Genomic DNA, 9,177 nt, shown 5'->3' on the forward strand with positions numbered 1-9,177 from the left:
ATAAACACAACTGGCCGACCATCTGGTGCAGACGTAATTCATCGTGAATTAATTTAAGGGCTTACCTTCTCCTTTCACATTTTCGTACATTTTCCTCATCCTCTCTTCATCCACCCACCTCCACAATTTTCTCCACCATCACAACTATCCACGACTCCTTAAACCAAGGCATCCCACTCTGGTACTTTCATTAAGGTCTGCCAGCGCCATTTGGTGGTTCTCCTTTATGCTGATTTTATTTCCCTTCTTTCGCGAACTCTCTGAGATAAGATTTCCAAGTAATTGTGCGGTATTATATTTTATTACCCTTTGGATATAATGGTGAACGTTAAAATATGGCCTCATTCGAACTGGACGTGCATCTTCACTTTCTCAATTCATCATATATAAAACGCTAAAAGACCCCACGGCTGCCTCTAACTCACAAACTTCTTGGCTCTTCTCCCTCCACTTGTGGCTGAGAGGCCCTATAATTTCACAATTAACCAGCGATGCGTGAGAGCCAAAGTTTATTACTGATTCCTTATAAACATTTTAACATCATTATAATTTTACGAGTTCATTCTATGGACTTGGTTTTATGTCAGGTATGTTCTCCCAGTGCACGTGCTCAAGGGTGTAACATTCAAACACTTGGCACCAGCCGGCACCAGGTATGTGACATGAATATTTGTTTCTCATAAGATATTTGACCGTGCGGCGTCGCTACTTGGTAACACTGTCATTGCACTGCCACCGTACACCATATCGCTGTGATTCCCCGGGGTGTTTCATCTGGGACATGTTAATGCAAGCGCTGAATGAGAATGGCGACGGTAAAAGTCCTTTGTAGACTATCAGTTGATAATAAAGAGACGGTATGAAGTTATTCTTGCAGAATTAATGCCTCAACCCCGGCATAAATCGAAGATAAACTTCACTTCCATTCAAAATAGCGTAAAATTTTTGAGTGAGCGCACTGAAATGTTTCGAGAGTTATTACTTTGTCAACGGACATTAAAGAAATATTAACATTTAAGTTTGTGGGGAATTTATGACATATGTCATTCATATTCCATTCGATTCTCAGCCTCTTTTCGTATACTTTAATTGGATTTTAATGTGCAAATTGCAATGCTAATGAATCAATCACGGGAAATAGTAATAATATTGTTAATCAATAGTTACACCATTGAAAACTAAACTACAAAATTATCACATTGTTGAAAATAACAGCCACATAATCTCCCTGTGATGGTACGAATCCGATGTCAAAGGTAAAGCTTCCATGATTAAATCATGTACGCGTGATTGAGTAAGCAGATGCTGTTCACAAATGGAACGATCCGATTCGTAATCCAAGTTGGGTGAGATATCACCGCTAATGAATAGCATAATGCACAGCACTGAATAATGCATAGTAGTAACAAGCGGTGATACTGTAAGAGGTAAAAACAGTTTGTAACCGGGACACGAGTTCAGTCTGGCAGAGAATTGTGAGTATGAGAGGAGAACACGAAGTGGATGGGTAGAAAAAGAAAACGGTTATTTTTTCCATGTCATTTTTCAAGTTTTTACTTCACAGATAATGAAAGAGCCGTCTGAAGGAGTTCGACAAATTGGAGAACTGTGTGAAGTTTGATCAATTTTTGGGAGCATTTATTTGTGATTCATTATTTATTCACTGTCCTGTTGAAATCCGGGTGACAAAGGCTGTGACTGGAAGAGACATCGATACTGGTTTGCTCTCTTTGCATTATGTCACTGAGAGAGGAAACGTGTGAAACTGCATTCTCGGGTTATTCAAAAGTGAAATTCCAGGGAGTTGAATATTTGCTAGTCAAAGGGACGGGGGAAATAGTTGTGAGATGTTTGACATCTGCAAATAATGTCAGGTGTCAAATTGAGTATGTTCATGACATTTGTAACAAATGCAATCGCAGATGGAATTACTGAGTGAGAAAAAATTGAAATTCAATGAAATTCTCTCGTTTTGTTTAATGGGTTAATGTACAAATAAAAAGGTAATGAATTTTAATTAATAATATTGACAGTACCCAAGTATCTAGAACCAAATATCTAGACGATTCACGACAAAATTGAACACCGAAATGGGAACCTTCAATTTTCGATCCCTTTCACAGGAAATTTTTCAAAGAAATCCTGAACTAAAGGAGAAGTGATAAATTACATTAAAGTGCTTGTACCACATTTATCGCTCCTCTACTTTCCCCCAAACAAACTTGCATATCGTGAGAAAATGAAACGATACATCCATCTATTTTTCATACCCCAAAGTATACCCCGAGAAAAATGAAAACACGAAGGATACATAAAAAGAGATATAGGACCCGTCGTCTCGCTCCCCCCAGTAAACTGGAATCAATAAGTCAGACATGGGGATGGACACTGAAGATGTGTGGCTTTCTTTTTCAAGGAGCTTCATCAATCGAGACGATGAACGATAGGGATGAACTGGCGTGTAAAAAAAAATATGAAAGCCCCGAGAAAGATGAAAATATTCAAAAAACGAATAAACAGAGACAGAGTGATATCAAAAAGATTGCAGTGAAACGATCCTCTTATAGAAAACTGTAAATACGAATCTTTGAAATACTTTCTTTTATCCTCTCCTCGGCTGTTCAGAATCATCCGCTGATGAACGAGCAAGTGGTTCCCAATACAAAAAAAAAATATTTCCAATCTCTCGATCACTTCCCCTAAAACTCTCTATAAAAACTGCTCCAGTTACAAACCGCGACGGGCAAATCGTTGTGAAAAACTATAAAAATATTCCACCTTATCTTTCTGCCCAATAAAACTAGCGTCCATTAGTATCTGAGAGGGAACCAGTGTCACAAATTATGTAAAGAAAGAAAAAAAAACAACAAAAATGGAAGAAGTCTGTATTTACGAGGAAGAACTGAGGTGAGGAAGATGAACCAATCATCCTTCACCCTCAATTTCACCCCCAGCCCGACTGGGTAAGGTACATTGATGGCGGTAGTTTATCCCGGGTCGTAGTTCTCCATGACGAGATTCTCCCTTTTTTTTATAGACATGTTTCACACGTCGCATTAACCGTGGAATGGCTCACGTTCTTCGATCGTAAAATAGTACGCGCAACGGACTTTGTTCAGCACTTCCATCGTACAATTTTGTTTCTCTATCTCGTATGTTTCAAAAATATTTGCCCTCTTCATCCATTCTCACCTTCCCTCCCACCCCCTCAATACGCAACGCTTACGTAACCATCGTATACAGAATTATGCAGCACAACGTCGGCACATCGTGCGAAGGCTGACGCAGTAGTTTGCAATTCGAACCCTCAGACTGTTGTTACGTACACCATCGTTTCTTTTCCATCCATCTTCTCGCCCTCTGTCCATTTCGCCGGCATTACGCATACAATGGGTCCAGTCTACGTCCATCTCATCGGCCGAGTCCTCGCACGTTTCTGGAATACCAGCGGGCTTGGGATATGATCGCGGGGAGGATGTATAGCCACCCCCTCCGGCCATCACTGTAATACCTCAGTGCTTACTCTTGTGCTTGTATACCAGCGTCATACACTGCAGCGGCCATTACTGCAACAGCTACCAAACCCCCTTCAAAATGACTTACGTCGCCAAGTCGATCGAATAACCAACATGAATTTTCACATGACATGACTTTAATGGGGGCACACCGCTAGTTTATTGATCTTGGCTATTATCGCTTGTTGAGCACAATTGAGTCTTCAGAAGTTGGGGGATATTTTTGGGGGAGTTTATGTGCACACGGCGAGAAAATTTAATCCGTCAATTTGAGGATAAAGTCATGAGGAATTTCATTTTCATGAATGATTGGGATTTGATGGGACAGAGAGACACGTGCGCCAACCAGTCGGGGAGATGATTTTTTAACAATTTTCGTTTATTGCGGCATCAATTTCAAGTCGAAGATTATTATTTTGCGTCGATCACTGAACGATTCGTTTGAAGAGACCTAGATACCTCATCAGTGCAAGAATTAAGATCGAGTCGAGGGACCGAATATAGAGGCGATAAGCGAAGTGTGAAAGAGAAGCTTAGGGTGGGCGGCATTGAATGAGATGGAAGGATAAAGAAACTAGGGCTGAGTATGATGCGCTTGAGAGGCCTAGGCTTCTCTGTAGATTTTTTTTTTGAGGCGAGTAAGTTAAGATCAAAGTAAGATGAAAGGTGAAGCTTAAATTGCACGAAGTGCAGGTGGATTTGTTTCAAGTATAAATATACTTTGAACTATTTCGGAATAACCCGATTTCGGTGCGCGATACGAGAGAATTCGGATGCGAGTCTAGTTGGAGCACCGTTTCTATTTGACAAAATAATAATACAATAGTAGATATTTATATAATAGTATTCGTTATGTGGTTCATCGTGCAGCACAAAAAAGTAAATCGTAAGAAATTGTATGGAAAATTCTCTGGTACAACTTTTTAACATTTCCATTTCGACATATGGTTTCACTGTGTCTCCACAGTTGATGTTTTTTTCGCTGCATGAACGTTTCGACATTATCGAACGAGAGCATATGTTGTACAAGAAATTTGGATAATATGTCAGCGGGCTTTTTGAATGTGTGCAGAAACCCCATTGAATGTCCACAGAGACCGCGCCATTGCTGGGAGAAAACGGTAAAAAAGTGAGGGGTGGAAAATTGAGAAAAAAGAAAATCCCTGAAGCACAGCTCTCGTCTCACGATACAAGTACGGACCTCTTCTTTTTCCTCATACGCCTGTACACGTCCCCAGGCTACAGGACGTGGCAACGTTCTAGAAGTGAATTACCCGCGATTTCAGCCTCTCCGGAGTCTAACTTGTCGAGCAACGTGAATTTCGTATATATGCTACGTCTTAAAAAGTAGGGAGACCCACTCAGTGGAAGTCCATTTTTTTTTATTTAATAGTTCGCATTTTACCTTATGGTTTTGGGGCCAAAATCCAACTGCGTATTTCAGTTTACGATTTTGTTTTTTTTTCGCGGTCTTGGGAGACTCAGATCTCAGTGTACATTTGATAAGAGGGAAAGCACTGACAGTCGAAACGGGATTCAGGGAAAATGACGGAAGAGTTACGGATTTTTTCACTGAACGTTCCATAATTGTTCTCGAACGTTCTGGACTTTTCGTGAAAGTTCACTGAAAAAGTGGGTAACTGTTCCATAATTTTAACTGAATACTGTTTTGACTGGTAGGTTACGGAGCAGTGACGCCATTTGTAACGAATTTTCCTCTCCATTCTAGTGAAACATATGATTAAAGGGCACATTATTGCCAATAGCCTACAGAATCTTGGGATATTTTAATGAACAAATATTTGATAAAAATTATTCTATTCCGACGCTATTTCCAGTATTTCTGATAATTCTTAATGGCAATGTTAAGGGCAACAGTAATTGATAATCAATTCTTTCCACTCCTTACAACTTCTTCAGACTCTCCAAGATTTAATTATTCAAATACATTCCCTGAACTTTTCAATATAATGTGATTGATTCAATTTCTTTCTATTGCTCTTAGAGATATTATAAATTCAAAAAGGTCCTCCACTGCGGGAAGACTCGGTCTGAGAGCGCCGACTCCCCGATGAAACTCAAGCTGCCTCTGCAAGACACGATTACACAGTGAAAATTTCGCAATGCGATATCCGCTGGTCGTGGGCATTTGTTTTCCCATAGGTCCAGACGTACACCGAGTAAAATGCAAGTGGCGCATAGAGGACAGTTTTGTATTTGAAGCACGAACACCTTTAAAAGCATTCGAGGATCGATTGACGAATCGACGGAATGGTTGCACTCAACATTCCATTTTTAAAAATATTGAGGGGATGTATTGGAAAGTAAATTCTGTCGGTATTTGTCAGGTATATTGAGGACTATTAAGTATGAGCACAACGTTTAACGGATTCCGGAATAATTTAGCGAGAAGAAATGGCTGTTGAGTTAAGTGGTAAATACCGTCTGGATGAAGGCATTGAAGGAAGATGTGAGGTACAAATATTTGGTTTACCGTTTCACGATTGCTGTGTTCACACAATGGCCTTTTCCACTGTGAAGGAGTAAGCAGAGTCTAGACTATGAACGGGTCCTGTGAATGACGTGCGATTCCAGGGGTTACCTGCTCAGCTGTAATTCTCCATTGAACTTTTTCCACTTGTTTTCCACCCAACAGCAGTTTTGCAATCGTTCTAATTGACATTTCTTTTTTTTTTATTCTATATCGAGTTAATATAATCCAAGGAAGGCGAAAATGCATTTTTTCGCGTGGACTGTTTGCTACCAGCTGAACAATTGTTCTCCATGAGAATAGATTTCCCGGAGCCATGTCTGGACATTAAATGCGGGAATTTAGGATTGCATACATTTCACGCACATTACTGTACATATAATATGATGACGTAATTTAAATTCACTCCGGGGGATTCGTTTTTCCATCCCACAGGAAGCATGATTGAGAAGAACACGTCTTGCTTGACGATGGGGCAGAGGGCGTTACGAAGCGAACGTCTATCGTTGATCAGTGGTGCACGTTCCAGATACGTTGTAACACGGGAGGAACATGTGTGCCACGTCGTACATCCCTCAGCAACCAATGTCAATCCCATCTCCATTGATTATCTTCAACTTTAACGGTTGGAAAAAGTTTATCTGTGGTTTTCACTGAAATTGGATTCCGCACGAGCGACTGTCCTCGATATACTCCTCGAGACATTAATTCCGTATAATGATAAGTAAAGAGTACCTAATTGTTTTTCCCTGGAGCCAAGAAAAGAAATGCTTTTTCCCCTGGGTGGGAGAGATTTTCGTTCATTCAATATCGAGAATTCTCCTAATGATCATTTAAAACATGAGATATCGAGTGTTTCCTCAATCGCTGAATGGAAAAATTCTCGATATTCCCGGCACTCTTTTATTCCCATCATTTCATCGAACAAAGGGTAAACCCATTGTTCGCCCAGTCAGCAACCCCCGGGAGAAACTAAAGATGCAGCGTCACTCATTTTTTGTTTTCCCCTATCTGTCAATTCCGTGAATTTCAACGAATCTAAATTGCTAATATCCAATGTATTTGTAATTAAAAAATATCACCGTTATCCAGAAATTGACTGGAAGCCAGCTGTCAATATCACGCAGGGATTTTCGAATGTGGCTCTGCAGTTGTGAATCCCCAGGTTTGCTGACAAAGGTAAGTCACTGGATGAAATGAAAAATAGAAAAAAAATTTATATATCCACATACATGAAATTTCCATTCGGATGTTGGAATTTATTTTCTGACACTTTCCATCCAATACATAAAACAACATTCTCACATGTTGTCATGTTTTTCACATTGTCAATGAACTTTTCTCTTTCACTTTTACAGTGTGGAAACAACAATAAAAATGAGTTCCAAGTGAATACGTTTTTTTTATTTCATATAATACAGACGAAATATCGGAACAAAAACCCTCGCTATTTCCATTCACTCGCGACCCCTTCTCTCAGCAGAAAACGACTCAGTATCACCAGTAGTTGACTGTCCACCATTGTTTTTGTGATTTTCCCCGTTGAAGTTCGTGTAAAATTTCCCGCCGCTCTTTCCATCGCAAACCTGGTGGCTCTCTCTCTCCCGAGCGCCCCCCGTTTATTGAATTATTCAGTAGATAAGAGGCATCTGTACAGCCACTCGGTACGTTAAGAGCTAAGACAATTACCAGGAAACAGCCACGAGATAACAACAACAACAAGCGGCATTTCCAAGCCCACGGTCGGCGGCGAGTCGGCCGGATATGGTACTCGAACAACAAGCCTTCCACTCCTCACTCTCTATCGGCTCTTTGGCCGCCCATCGCCTAAACAAGAGGTAAGGGTCTAGGGTATGCCGGAACGCAGAGGGCCGACCCTCAGGCGCCCGAGACGCTTCTATTCGTATTTAGCTCATTTCCATTCTCCCTTTTTCGGGTGTTATCTCCAATGCCTGAGCAGTTTATCAGCTGTTTCTGTATCGACAGATCAGTCCTCTTACGCGAAGCCCTATTCATTTCAGGGGAAAATCAATTGTCTGCAGGTGAGTAAAATTCGCTATTCATTGACTCTAGTTATTATAGTTTAATTTATGAATGTGTGGAATACAATTTTTCATCGATTTTTCGCTAATAAGCTCATTGAATTGAATGATTCTCTTGTGTGGAGTAAATCGGGAGGAAAATTGTGAACAAATTTCCAGTGAATTTTGTTAAAATTGGCCAGAAGTGGTATCGGAAATCTGAAAAATTTTAATATGCAATGGGAATATTTTATGGATCAAAAATGTTGATCAATCTCCTTATTTGTAGATATTTCCATCCGATGTCGGCAACGTCCGGCTCGCCGGAGTAAGTTAGAGGTATCAACTATCGTGCCCTGCTCTGCACTACTGAAGCCTTGGTATTTAGAGGAAGCCGAATAAGGGACGAAGCTTGAGCTTCAAACCGGAGGATGATGAACTGTTAGGAGGATCTGGGCAAACACGCTCGGTAAGTACTGTAGGAGCACGCCCCGAAGATATTATTGAACCTCGTCTTCCGGTGTGTGGGCGACTCTGCTTGTGATTAAACCTACACTTGAGCATCTTCTGTCGATTTAAGCGATAAAAATAGGAAGTTGATTAGTCCCAATGAGGAGAAATATTGGAGTGGAAAAAATTCACATGATGGTAAGTCGTGGATAATGCAAAATAATCTTATTGAGATTGATTTAAATAAATCCTCTCCATTGATGTCAACCTGCCATTGCGCCATTGCTCTGATTATACGGATATACTGATTCCATCTGCTGATTCCTGATTCCATGAGCAGATATCCATCTGCTCAGTGCCAACCTCTCAGTGTTCCCATCGCCAGGATTATTTTCACACTCATAATCAACGAATACTGCATCCAAAAAAGTACTTTCAATCACTGGAGCTGCTGATAAATGTTTCCTTCTTTAAATTTTCAGCGAGTTCTTCACATGCACATCGGTAGTTTCCTGTCGAATCGTCCACGTACGAAATAAGGAATAATTTACCGACCCTCCATTTCCGCCACTGATAATCACGTTATCGTATTTGCTTAATTTTATCCTCTGCAATAGTACGAGAAATCGTGCAATAAAAATGGCAAGACATTTCCATATCAAAAAAAGAGTTCGTAATTCTCAAACAACGAGGAAGGTCC

Source organism: Diachasmimorpha longicaudata, chromosome 7 (assembly GCF_034640455.1).
Source record: "Diachasmimorpha longicaudata isolate KC_UGA_2023 chromosome 7, iyDiaLong2, whole genome shotgun sequence".
Lineage (NCBI taxonomy): Eukaryota > Metazoa > Arthropoda > Insecta > Hymenoptera > Braconidae > Diachasmimorpha > Diachasmimorpha longicaudata.